The 13,835-nt window shown below is 42.1% G+C and overlaps 1 protein-coding gene across 4 annotated transcripts in view; it reads right to left on the bottom strand.

Moving 5' to 3' along the window:
- The window catches only part of PTER (phosphotriesterase related), a 79,210-nt gene that overhangs the window by 36,888 nt on the left and 28,487 nt on the right, over positions 1–13,835 (bottom strand). The window lies entirely within an intron of this gene.

The raw sequence follows: 13,835 nt of genomic DNA, 5'->3' as shown, positions 1-13,835 counted from the left end.
AGGGATGGCAGAAGAAATCCACCGGGAACTGAGTAAAACGGAGTGTCCTTTGAAGCTCTCACATTGTTGCTTTTTTTCCCCTCCTCTCCCATCTTCTTTTATTATAGTAAAATATATATGTTGTTGTTTAGTTGCTAAGTCATGTCTGACTCTTTTGCGATCATATGGACTGCAGCCCACCAGGCTCCTCCATCCATGGGATTTCGTAGGCAAGAATACTGGAGTGGGTTGCCATTTCCTTCTCCAGGGGATATGGACTATAGCCCACCAGGCTCCTCCATCCATGGGATTTCCTAGGCAAGAATACTGGAGTGGGTTGCCATTTCCTTCTCCAGGGGATATTCCCGACCCAGGGATTGAATTCCAGTCTCCTACATTGGCAGGCGATTCTTCAACACTGAGCCACCTTTACTGTGCTCAGTCATGTCGGACTCTTTGCGACCCCATGGACTGTAGCTCGCCTGGTTCCTCTGTCCATAGGGATTCTCCAGGCAAGAATACTGGAGTGGGTTGCCAAGCCCTCCTTCAGGGGATCTTCCCAACCCAGGGATCAACCCAGGTCTCCCACATTGCAGGCAGATTCTTTACCATTTGAGTCACCTGGGAAGCACAAAATATATATAGCATACAATTTGCCTTTTAACAGTTTTGTGGGTTTTAAAAAATTTGTCTCTGTGGAGTCTTCATTACTGCATGTAGGCTTTTTCTCTAGTTGAGGTGCACTCAAGCTTCTCTACTTACAGCTCTTCAGTTGCAATCTTAGCTCCCCAAACAGGGATTGAACCCACGTCTCCAGCATTGGAAGGTGGATTCTTAATCATTGGACCATAATTTTTAAATGTACAGTACAGTGGCATTAATTACATTCACCATGTTTTGCAAACATCATCAGCATATGTTTCCAAAACTTTTTCATCACTCCAGACAAAACCTCTGTAAACATTAAGCAATAATTTCCCATTTTCTCTTTCCCCAAGACCCTGAGAACTACTAACTGACTGTGTCCCAATGAGTTTAACTCTTTTAAATATTTCATTAAATATTTGTTCTTTCACTTTGTTCCTTTAAATGAAATTCTGAAACTGTTTCCCCCTTTGCCAGGGAACCACATCCCTTTGAGGATGGTCCTTTGTGACTTTCTGAGCATCAGTTTTCCGATCTGTAAATTAGAGCAACAGTGCACATTTCATAGGCTGTCATAAGAATGAAATTAAATTATATAGCACAGGTAAAACGACCCATCCAAGTGTCTGGGACTCAGCACACACCTTTTGTTATGCTGACTTTGGAAACTCATATATGTCCTGCATTATTCCTTTTTAGAGGAAGTGATTGATTAAAAAAGTCATCATTTAGGGGCATAGTGGGTATAGGACAAATTTGTAACAGGTACAGTGCATATGTAAGACAAGGTGAAAATAAAGATACAGAAAGCGGAATACTGAGTTATGGGGTCACTTTATATCAAGCCACTGCAATCATCTGGAATCCAAGTGTTTGACATATATTGGTGTGCAATCCATAGAGGATTGATTTAGCCTGTTTGACAGAGAACTTTAGGACTTGTGGCTAGCATGGCCATTAATTTTTGCTTGAGAGTGCTCTTCTGCAAGTCAGGCTTCCAACAGCTAAATATTTCACATGGCGGTCATAACAGAAGATGTTTGTCTATTTATAGAATTACTCTGTAGCTGCCAGTCACTACAGAGGGCAATATTTTCCATTGATGATGTCCAAGAACCCACTGTTCAATGCTTTATTCCTTGTGACTGTAGCTAGTTCCTTCAGTTGATGGAATCAAAGTATCATTTAATAATAGACTCAATGTTCCATATGGGTTCACTGGTTCTTTCCCTCCTTCTGGCTGGTGATCTTACAGATGTGTTCCTGGAGTATCTCCAGGGGCCAGAAACTTGGATAAATTGACAAAACGCTATTGCTTTTACTAGAAAAGTGCCAAACCACATATTTAATTGATATAGATTTGAAAGATCAATGTTGGAAATTTCAAGCTCACAAACTGTGAGTCTTCGTGAAAAAATATCATTTAAGAACTGTCATCTCCTCTAGGAAATTCCTCTAACACTCTCAGGCAGAGCTAGTTGGTGCTTCCTATGATCAGATACAATGTAGCCCATACTTAAAAGATAAGAAAAGATTAAAGAGCAAAGTAGACCCAACACCACTCTAAGCTAGAATGTCTTTCAGTGCAGTGATCTCCATCCTTGTTGGCACCAGAGACTGGTTTTTCGGAAGACAATTTGTCCATGGACGAAGGGGTTGGGTGGTGATGTGGAAGGAATAGTTTGGGGATGATTCAAGTGCATTACATTTATTGGGCACTTTATTTCTGTTACTATTACATTGTGATACATAATGAATTAATTATACAACTCACCATAACACAGAATCAGATCATCAGGCCTTAGATTCTCAGAAGGAGCCCTCAGCCTAGATGCTTCGCATGTACAGTTCACAGCAGGGTTTGATCTCCTACTATAGTATAATGCTGACAGGCTAATCTGACGGGAGGTGGAGCTCAACTGGTAATGAGAGCAATGGGGAGTGGCTGTAAATGCAGAGAAACTTCACTTACTGACCCACTGCTCACCTCCTGATACGTGGCCTGGTTCCTAACCCGGCCGGTACAGGTCCATGGCCCAGGGGTTGAGGAACCCTGTTTTAGTGAGATTAAAGTATGCAGGTAGATTTCATAGTTTCTGTGCAGAAACTATGGGGTTTCTATGAGGCAGCCCTTTGGGGTCTATTTTCAGCCTGGAACTTGCTCTCTTCTTAATCTGCAGGCAAAGGGCTATTAATGGCCTTCTGCCATAGAGAGAGAGCACAGAACACAGAGGACAATAAGTGCAGAATAAAAGCTGCAGTGCACAGCTGTGCAAATAGGAGTGACCTCCCTGCCCCCCAATCCCCCCACACCCCTCCAGCCCCAACCCCAGCCCTAACACAAAAAGGAGGCTTCTGGCATTTTACAGAAGACTTGCAAACTTCAGCACTGCATACACCTGCCCAGAAGGTACTGGGGAAAGTGGTGGTGGTGGTGGTGGTTTAGTCGATAAGTCATGTCCAACTCTTGCAACCCATGGACTGTAGCCTGCTGGGCTCCTCTGTCCATGGATTCTCCAGGCAAGAATACTGAAGTGGGCTGCCATTTCCTTCTCTGGGAGGGGAAGGGGTTAGGCAGAGCTATAAACACAATTGCCACAAGATTTTTGTACTTCACATATGAAATCTGAACAGTCAGAGAGACTGAGGAAAGTCTGCAATTCCTATTAGAGCCCAGTCAGAGAAAACAGCACTACCAATTCCAATGGGTATGGAGTCGAGAGAGAGAGATAAAAAGAGCATAGAACATTAAAGAAAAAAAAAAAAAAAGAAGAAGAAGAACAGACTCAGAGAAAGGCACTATACCATTGAGCTGGAAACAAGAGATGACATGTAGGCTCAGTCTTTTTTGAAAATATATGCGTCAATGATTTATAAAATATAGAGTAAATCGGCCTAATTATTAGAGTTGGGAGGTAAGTGGGTAGTTTGGGAGCAATTTAGTTTTGTTTCATTGAAATTGTGCCACATGCTTCCCCCTCGTCATTATGCTTAAGACTTTTCTGTCTACCTAGAGTGAGATTCATTTCAGTTATATTTCATATTTCAGAGTAGGACTTCTAGAACTCTGAATATTTTACATATGCCTGAATGGAATTTCTCTAATGGCAATGCACTGTCCTATTCCACAGACATAAGCCCTCTTTCTGCCCTTATGTCTTCTGTGCCAGGTACTAGACTAGATTGGAGATACACAATTTTAATTCTAGAAGCAATGGTGAAATTGGCAAGTTGATGTTTGGTGAATTGATTTTCAGTTCACTTCTTCAACAACTTTTTAAGTTCGAAGCTCTGCCTTTCTCAGTGATCAATGCAAAGAAATAAAGGAAAACAACAGAATGGGAAAGACTAGAGATCTCTTCAAGAAAATTAGAAGTACCAAGGGAACATTTCATGCAAAGATGGGCACAATAAAGACAGAAATGGTCTGGACCTAACAGCAGAAGATATTAAGAAGAGGTGGCAAGAATACACAGAAGAACTATGGAAAAAAGATCTTCATGACCCAGAAAATCACTATGGTGTGAGCACTCACCTAGAGCCAGACATCTTGGAATGCGAAGTCAAGTGGGCCTTAGGAAGCATCACTATGATCAAAACTAGTGGAAGTGATTGAATGCCAGCTGAGCTAATTCAAATCCTAAAAGATGCTGCTGTGAAAGTGCTGCACTCAATATGCCAGCAAGTTTGGAGAACTCAGCAGTGGCCACAGAACTGGAAAAGGTCAGTTTTCATTCCAATCCCAAAGAAAGGCAATGCCAAAGAATGCTCAGAGTACTGCACAACTGCACTCATCTCACACGCTAGTCAAGTAATGCTTAAAATTCTCCAAGCCAGGCTTCAGTTGTATGTGAACCATGAACTTCCAGATGTTCAAGCTGGATTTAGAAAAGGCAGAGGAACCAGAGATCAAATTGCCAACACCCTTTGGGTCACTGAAAAAGCAGAGAGTTCCAGAAAAATATCTACTTCTGCTTTATTGACTATGTCAAAGCCTTTGACTGTGTGGACCACAACAAACTGTGGAAAATTCTGAAAGAGATGGGAATACCAGACCACCTGACCTGCCTCCTGAGAAATCTGCATGCAGGTCAAGAACCGACAGTCAGAACTGGACATGGAACAATAGACTTGTTCCAAATCAGGAAAGGACTATGTCAAGGCTGTATATTGTCACCCTGCTTATTTAACTTATATGCAGAGTACATCATGTGAAATTCTGGGCGGGATGAGGCACAAACTGGAATCAAGATTGCTGGGAGAAACATCAATAACCTCATACATGCAGGGAGAAGGCAATGGCACCCCACTCTAGTACTCTTGCCTGGAAAATCCCATGGATGGAGGAGCCTGGTGGGCTGCAGTCCATGGGGTCGCTAAGAGTTGGACACTACTGAGCGACTTCACTTTTACTTTTCACTTTCATGCATTGGAGAAGGAAATGGAAACCCACTCCAGTGTTCTTGCCTGGAGAATCCCAGGGATGGGGGAGCCTGGTGGGCTGCCGTCTATGGGGTCGCACAGAGTTGGACACGACTGAAGTGACTTAGCAGCAGCAGCAGCAGCAGATATGCAGATGATACCACCCTTATGGCAGAAAGTGAAGAAGAATTAAAGAGCATCTTGATGAAAGGGAAAGAGGAGACTGAAAAAGTTGGCTTAAAACTCAACATTCAGAAACTGAAGATCATGGCATCTGGTCTCATCACTTCATGGGAAATAGATGGGGAAACAATGGAAACAGTGGTAGATTTTATATTTGGGGGCTCCAAAATCACTGCAGATGGTGTCTTCAGCCATGAAATTAAAAGATGCATGCTCCTTGAGAGAAAAGCTATGACCAACTTAGACAGCATATTAAAAAGCAAAGACATTACTTTGCCAACAAAGGTCTGTCTAGTCAAAGCTATGGTTTTTCCAGTAGTCATGTATGGATGTGAGAGCTGGACTATAAAGAAAGCTGAGCACCAAAGAATTGATGCTTTTAAACTGTGGTGTTAGAGAAGATTCTTGAGAGTCCCTTGGACTGCAAGGAGGTCCTGTCAGTCCATCCTAAAGACATCAGTCCTGAATAGTCACTGGAAAGACTGATGCTGAAGCTGAAACTGCAATATTTGGCCACCTGATGCAAAGAACTGACTCACTGGAAAAGACCCTGATGCTGGGGAAGATTGAAGGCAGGAGGAGAAGGGGATGACAAAGGTTGAAATGGTTGGATGGCATGAGTTTGAGCAAGCTCCAGAAATTGGTGATGGACAGGGAAGCATTGAGTGCTGCAGTCCATGGGGTCACAAAGAGTCAGACACGACTTGGCGACTGAACTGAACTGACTGAATAAATCTCTTGGTCCATCTCACTTAGAGTTGTTTCCTTTCCCTAGTCAAACCCTAACACATTAAAAAAAAAATGGGAAAGCATTTCAGAGTTTTGTGCAGGAGAAGATATGATCTGAATAACCTGGCAACTGTGTGGAGAATGGACAGAAGAGCAGCCAGTGTGCCTGTGGACACCAGCGGGGTGTGGGTAGAATCTGGACAAAAGGAGGTGGTGGCTTTGTCTGAGCTGGACGCCAGTGGAGATGGTGAGCCAGCAGAAGCAGAAAGAAGTACAGCAGATGGAAGTTTCTCACTGGCCTTGCTGATGCTATAAAAGAATCCCCCAAATAAATGGGCTCCTTAGAGAAAAGTGCTGTCTGATGGAAATGTGTGGGCACTTCTATTTTTTATGGGTGACATCATACAGAGCAGCAGTGCTCCATAAAAGCTGTACTTACAGCTGACATTTGATTTGTGACTAAAATATTTTAAACACCACCTAATACTTTGTTTGAATACTTCCATCATGCGCAGGTTCAAGACTTTGACACGCCTCCTCTCAGGCAGCATCGGTCGGGTGGCTGAACAATAGTGACGCAAGGAATCTCTCTTCACACACGTTACCCCATGTCCACTTACCCAAATATTTATGGTTAAGTGGCTCTACTGTGTGGAGATTTATAAGTTTTCCTATTAAACACTGTCCAAAGATCAATAGCCATGCCTGAATAAAGAAAAAGAAATCCGACAACCTCAGTACGCAGAGCAGTAATGGGACTCAGCAAGCTCTTCAAACTGTGACATAAATAAAACAAAGTCATGGACTTCCTTTGGTGGTCCAGGGGTTGGCACTCGGCTTCCACTGCAGGGGGCACAGGTTCAATGCCACATGCTGCGCAGTGAGGCCAAAAAATAGAAATGAAAAAACAACAACAAAAACCACTCAGGGATACAAATGAGCAACTTGTATCTACAACTCAAAGGAAGATGGTGGGTTTCATCCCCCAGTTTCTTTCTTCTATTTGACTAAGAAAGTAAATAAGAGAAGGTAAGAGAAACCCAAGTAACATGGTAGGTGTTGCAAGAGGGCATCAGAGGGCAGACACACTGAAACCATACTCACAGAAAACTAGTCAATCTAATCACACTAGGACCACAGCCTTGTCTAACTCAATGAAACCAAGCCATGCCCAGGAGGCCACCCAAGACTGGCGGGTCATGGTGGAGAGGTCTGATAGAATGTGGTCCACTGGAGAAGGGAATGGCAAACCACTTCAGTTTTCTTGCCTTGAGAACCCCATGAACAGTATGAAAAGGCAAAATGATAGGATACTGAAAGAGGAACTCCCCAGGTCATTAGGTGCCCAATATGCTACTGGAGATCAGTGGAGAAATAACTCCAGAAAGAATGAAGGGATGGAGCCAAAGCAAAGACAACACCCAGTTGTGGATGTGACTGGTGATAGAGGCAAGGTCCGATGCTGTAAAGAGCAATATTGCATAGGAACCTGGAATGTCAGGTCCATGAATCAAGGCAAATTGGAAGTGGTCAAACAGGAGATGGCAAGAGTGAACGTTGACATTCTAGGAATCAGTGAACTAAAATGGACTGGAATGGGTGAATTTAACTCAGATGACCATTATATCTACTGCAGGCAGGAATCCCTCAGAAAAAATGAAGTAGCCATCATGGTCAACAAAAGAGTCCGAAATGCAGTACTTGGATGCAATCTCAAAAATGTCAGAATGATCCCTGTTCGTTTCCAAGGCAAACCATTCAATATCACAGTAATCCAAGTCTATGCCCCAACCAGTAATGCTGAAAAAGCTGAAGTTGGACGGTTCTATGAAGACCTACAAGACCTTTTAGAACTAACACCCCCAAAAGATGTCGTTTTCATTATAGGGGACTGGAATGCAAAAGTAGGAAGTCAAGAAACACCTGGAGTAACAGGCAAATTTGGCCTTGGAGTACAGAATGAAGCAGGGCAAAGGCTAACAGTTCTGCCAAGAGAATACACTTGTCATAGCAAACACCCTCTTCCAACAACACAAGAGAAGACTCTACACATGGACATCACCAGATGGTCAACACTGAAATCAGATTGATTCTATTCTTTGCAGCCAAAGATGGAGAAGCTCTATACAGTCAACAAAAACAAGACCAGGAGCTGACTGTGGCTCAGATCATGAACTCCTTATTGCCAAATTCAGCCTTAAATTGAAGAAAGTAGGGAAAACCACTAGACCATTCAGATGTGACCTAAATCAAATCCTTTATGATTATACAGTGGATGTGAGAAATAGATTTAAGGGCCTAGATCTGATAGACAGAGTGCCTGATGAACCATGGACTGAAGTTCATGACATTGTACAGGAGACAGGGATCAAGACCATCCTCATGGAAAAGAAATGCAAAAAAGCAAAATGGCTTGTCTGGGGAGGCCTTACAAATAGCTGTGAAAAGAAGAGAAGCGAAAAGCAAAGGAGAAAAGAAAAGATATAAGCATCTGAATGCAGAGTTCCAAAGAACAGCAAGAAGAGATAAGAAAGCCTTCTTCAGTGATCAATGCAAAGCAATAGAGGAAAACAACAGAATGGGAAAGACTAGAGATCTCTTCAAGAAAATTAGAGATACCAAGGGAACATTTCATGCAAAGATGGGCTTGATAAAGGACAGAAATGGTATGGACCTAACAGAAGCAGAAGATATTAAGAGGAGGTGGCAAGAATAAACAGATCAAAAAGATCAAAAAAGATCTTCATGACCCAGATAATCACGATGGTGTGATCACTCACCGAGAGCCAGACATCCTGGAATGTGAAGTCAAGTGGGCTTTAGAAAGCATCACTACGACCAAAGCTGGTGGAGGTGATGGAATTCCAGTAGAGCTATTTCAAATCCTGAAAGATGATGCTGTGAAAGTGCTGCACTCAATATGCCAGCAAATTTGGAAAACTCAGCAGTGACCACAGGACTGGAAAAGGTCAGTTTTCATTCCAATCCCAAAGAAAGGCAATGCCAAAGAATGCTCAAACTACCACACAATTGTATTCATCTCACATGCTAGTAAAGTAATGCTCAAAATTCTCCAAGCCAGGCTTCAGCAATACATGAACTGTGAACTTCCATATGTTCAAGCTGATTTTAGAAAAGGCAGAGGAACCAGAGATCAAATTGCCAGCATCCGCTGGATCATCGAAAAAGCAAGAGAGTTCCAGAAAGAGAGTTCTATTTCTGCTTTATTTACAATGCCAAAGCCTTTGACTGCATGGACCACAATAGACTGTGGAAAATTCTGAAAGAGATGGGAATACCAGACCACCTGACCTGCCTCTTGAGAAATCTGTATGCAGGTCAGGAAGCAACAGTTAGAACTGGACATGGAACAACAGACTGGTTCCAAATAGGAAAAGGCTGTATATTGTCACCCTGCTTATTTAACTTCTATGCAGAGTACATCATGAGAAACGTTCGGCTGGAAGAAACACAAGCTGGAATCAAAATTGCTGGGAGAAATATCAATAACCTCAGATATGCCAATGACACCACCCTTATGGCAGAAAGTGAAGAGGAACTAAAAAGCCTCTTGATGAAAGTGAAAGAGGAGAGTGAAAAAGTTGGCTTAAAGCTCAACATTCAGAAAACAAAGATCATGGCATCTGGTCCCATCACTTCATGGGAAATAGATGGGGAAACAGTGGAAACAGTGTCAGACTTTATATTTTTGGGCTCCAAAATCACTGCAGATGGTGATTGCAGCCATGAAATTAAAAGACACTTACTCCTTGGAAGACAAGTTATGACCAACCTAGATAGCATATTAAAAAGCAGAGACACTATTTTGCCAACAAAGATCCGTCTAGTCAAGGCTATGGTTTTTCCAGTGGTCATGTATGGATGTGAGAGTTGGACTGTGAAGAAAGCTAGTGCTAAAGAATTGATGCTTTTGAACTGTGGTGTTGGAGAAGACTCTTGAGAGTCCCTTGGACTGCAAGGAGATCAGCCCTGGGATTTCTTTGGAAGAAATGATGCTAAAGCTGAAGCTCCGATACTTTGACCACCTCATGCGAAGAGTTGACTCATTGGAAAAGACTCTGATACTGGGAGGGATTGGGGGCAGGAGGAGAAGGGGACGACCGAGGATGAGATGGCTGGATGGCATCACTGACTTGATGGACGTGAGTCTAAGTTAACTCCGGGAGTTGGTGATGGACAGGGAGGCCTGGCGTGCTGCGATTCATGGGGTCACAAAGAGTTGGACTTGACTGAGTGACTGAACTGAATGATTGAACTGAACTGAAGAAAGTAAAAGAGCCAAACTGGGGATATTTCCAAATCTCAAACAACAAATATGAAGATGGCAGCAGAGATGTACCCCAGGTGTGACATTCCTAGAAAAATTTGGTCACAGATGAGTGTGCTTGGCAAAGGTACCCTCCTCTAGGTCAGCTCCGCCCTTCCTGATCCTGTGCTCCTTAATGCGAACAGTTCCTCTAAACTGACAAATCATTCATGTGATTATTAAACCCAGAAATTACATGAGGCTCTCGACTAAAGGGATGGAGCCTATAGCTTCATTGATTTTAATTTAGTCAGACATGTGCTAACTGGTCAACTCTTCAAGTCACATACATTATAGCTATGATAAATGATACCACTGGCTTCTTGAATCTATTACCTGTTTAGGCAACAAACAGAAAATATATTCCCCTCAACTGGAAGAGACCCTGATGCTGGGAAGGATTGAAGGCAACAGGAGAAGAGGGCAACAGAGGAGGAGATAGTTGGATGCTATCACCAACTCAAGGGACATGAGTTTGAGCAAACTCCAGGAGATAGTGAAGGACAGGGAAGCCTGGTGTCCTGCAGCCCATGGGGTTGCAAAGAGTCGGACACGACTTAGCAACTGAACAACAACAACAACAACAATGAAACAAAGGGAGAGAGGAGGGGTGTATGGAAGAGGGTGGAAGAGAGGAAAAAAATATTTCTTTCTACTGAGGCCAAAATACAATATTGCTAACTGCTTATTGTTGTAATATAAGTAATAGTTTTGCAATGTTGGCAAAATACTGTCTGCAGAACTGAACGGATCTTTGTGTTTTTCTTCATTTGAAAAACTAAGATGTTAACTCTTCTTAGCCCTTCTCATTCTCAGAAGAAGTTTCCACATTCAGTGCTGAGAATGTTTGATGCAAACTTTTTGATTTTGCTAACATATACTCTTGGAAATGAAACATAGGACAAGCTCTTGGATGCAATAGTTAGAACTTCTTTTTCTTTGTAACGAACTCTCTGAGGTGAAGTTAGTGCTCAGCTTATTATAGAGGATTTTTTTTTTCTTCTGTGGATTCCCAGCACTAGGTTGTCTCTTGGAAACAGCAATATTTTGAGCAAATTGCACAGCTGGTCCTTAACTGTATTTAGTCATTAAGAGTCTTAAAATTTGTGTTACTTTTAATTCCTGGCAAATTAAATTCATGTCTTAACCACAAAACATCTCTATTCCTCACACAGTTTCATCTGGGAGGCTGTTTTTGAGGTGGCTTGGTTTAATTGGAAGAACAGTTTGGTTAGTGTCAAAACTCTTGGCTCTGCCACTAAACAGCTGTATGACTTTGGGCAGATAACTTCACACTCTTGAGTCTGTTTCCCCGTCTGTGAAATGAATGGGTTGACCAGATGACTTCTAGATGACATCCATGTTTTGGTGATAGCTTTGAACTTGAAGTGGATATTACTGACTTTCTAGAGATCATTATCCATGAAGATAGTACTTTTTAAAACATTTTGTAACATTTTAAAAAATGTATGTTTTATATAGATATGCATGTGCTAAGCCACTCAGCCATGTCCAGCTCTTTACTACCCCATGGACTGTAGCCTGCCAGGCTCCTCTGTCCATGGGACTCTCCAGGCAAGAATACTGGAATGGATAGATATGCATATATGCATACATATCATAAGAAAGTGAAAGAATGAACTTCATTAAATATTAGTGCTATTCATTCACTATGAATAAAGGCTGTACTTTAAGAATGATTTTTAAAATGTACATTTTAGGGAGTTCCCTAGAAGTCCAGAGGTTAGGACTTGTCACTGACATGGGCCTGGGTTCAATCCCTGGTTGGGGAAGTAAGAGCCCACAAAGCTTGTTGCCAAAACCAAAAAATGTACATTTTATATACATGTGAATACTTACAAACATGAGAGAGAGTCAGAGACAGAGAGTTAATTAATTAATTTCAGTTTCAGCTACTGTTCGGCTTAAAAGAGGACTCTTCAGGAGGCTAGGAGGGATGGATGATTTGAAAGGACCCCGAACTTGAAGTTCTGGCTCCAGTGTGCCCATCTGTGTAACTGAAAAATTTTAAAGCTTACAGTGAGCTGATATGTTGGTCTCCTCACTTGAAAACTGTGGTGGATCTGCCTGACCTACTGCTTAATATTTGAAACGAAAAGCAAATAAGATGGTACCCAAAAGCATTATGTAAATTATAAAGCACCAGACAAATGTCCTGAATTATTATTATTATTTGCCCAACTGTATCTTTTCCAAATAGTTGCTGAGTATCCTTAGGCAAATGAACCTAAATTTGTTCTCTAAAAAAAACCCCTAACAATAAGAGATTGGAGTCGATGAATCAAACTGAGACTAATTTGCTTAGAAAGGAATTCCTTCACTTGAGGCCCATGATTGTTAAAAGCAGATTGACTGTTGGAATTGACATCACAACTCACTGGGCTTTTGGAAATGACTGACTGAAGTGATTACAGCTACAGGAGGTCCTCATTATCCACAGATAACTGGTCCTAGAAATGCCTCTTTAAATGAAGGCACTTCACACTGTGTGTTAGCTGGTCTCCATAGCTGGTTTTCAGTAAACTGTGTTTTCCAATATTCATACACTTGTGCAGCCTGTTTCTAGGCTCAACCTGAACTGGTCTGAGATTGGCTTTAACCAACAGAATGCGGCGGTAATGATGCTATGTCAGTTGGGGACTCACATTTTTGGAAATAGCTTGTTTTTGTGATTTGGGACATCTTGAGCTACAATGTAAGAAGTCTGGCTACCCTCTCATGTGGAGAAGGAGAGACCCTAAGACTACCTGTGTAGTGCAAGAGGCTTATCCCCACCCCATCATCCCACTGAGCTCAGCCTTGTGGCTGTCTCTTGAAGGTACCACATGAATGAGTTGTCTTGAACCTTCTAACCCAACTAAGATCCCACCTGACTGCTGGCCCAGCTACAGCCAACCCAGCACAGTCTGGCTAACCCACACAGTTATGATTATGGGAGATAATCAAATAGCTGTTATTTAAAACCTGTGTTTTGGGGGAATGGTTTGTTACACAGCAGTGGGTAATCAAAATACACAGAAACCAACATTGAATAATAGGTCATATTTAAAGGACTTGATTAAAATTTCAAATTAGAAACATAAAATATTATAAAAACAAGTCAATATAGATAGGTCCTAATTCTTAGGATGGAAAAATTAATCGAATGTTGGATTTGGGGAAAGAAGGCATGTAATTTTTTTGATGAAATTCAGTTCAGTTCAGTTGCTCAGTCATGTCCGACTCTCCGCGACCCCATGGACTGCAGCACGCCAGGCTTCCCTGTCCATCACCAACTCCTGGAGAAACTCAAACTCATGTTCCTTGAGTCAGTGATGCCATCCAACCATCTCATCCTCTGTCATCCCCTTCTCCTCCCGCCTTCAATCTTTCCCAGCATCAGGGTTTTTTCAAATCAATCAGTTCTTTGCATCAGGTGGCCAAAGTATTGCAGTTTCAGCTTCAGCATCAGTTCTTCCAATGAATGTTTAGGACTGACTTCCTTTAGGATGGACTGGTTGGACCTCCTTGCAGTCCAAGGGACTCTCAA

This window comes from Budorcas taxicolor, chromosome 13 (assembly GCF_023091745.1).
Source record: "Budorcas taxicolor isolate Tak-1 chromosome 13, Takin1.1, whole genome shotgun sequence".
Lineage (NCBI taxonomy): Eukaryota > Metazoa > Chordata > Mammalia > Artiodactyla > Bovidae > Budorcas > Budorcas taxicolor.
This window is presented reverse-complemented; position numbering and strand designations above follow the sequence as displayed.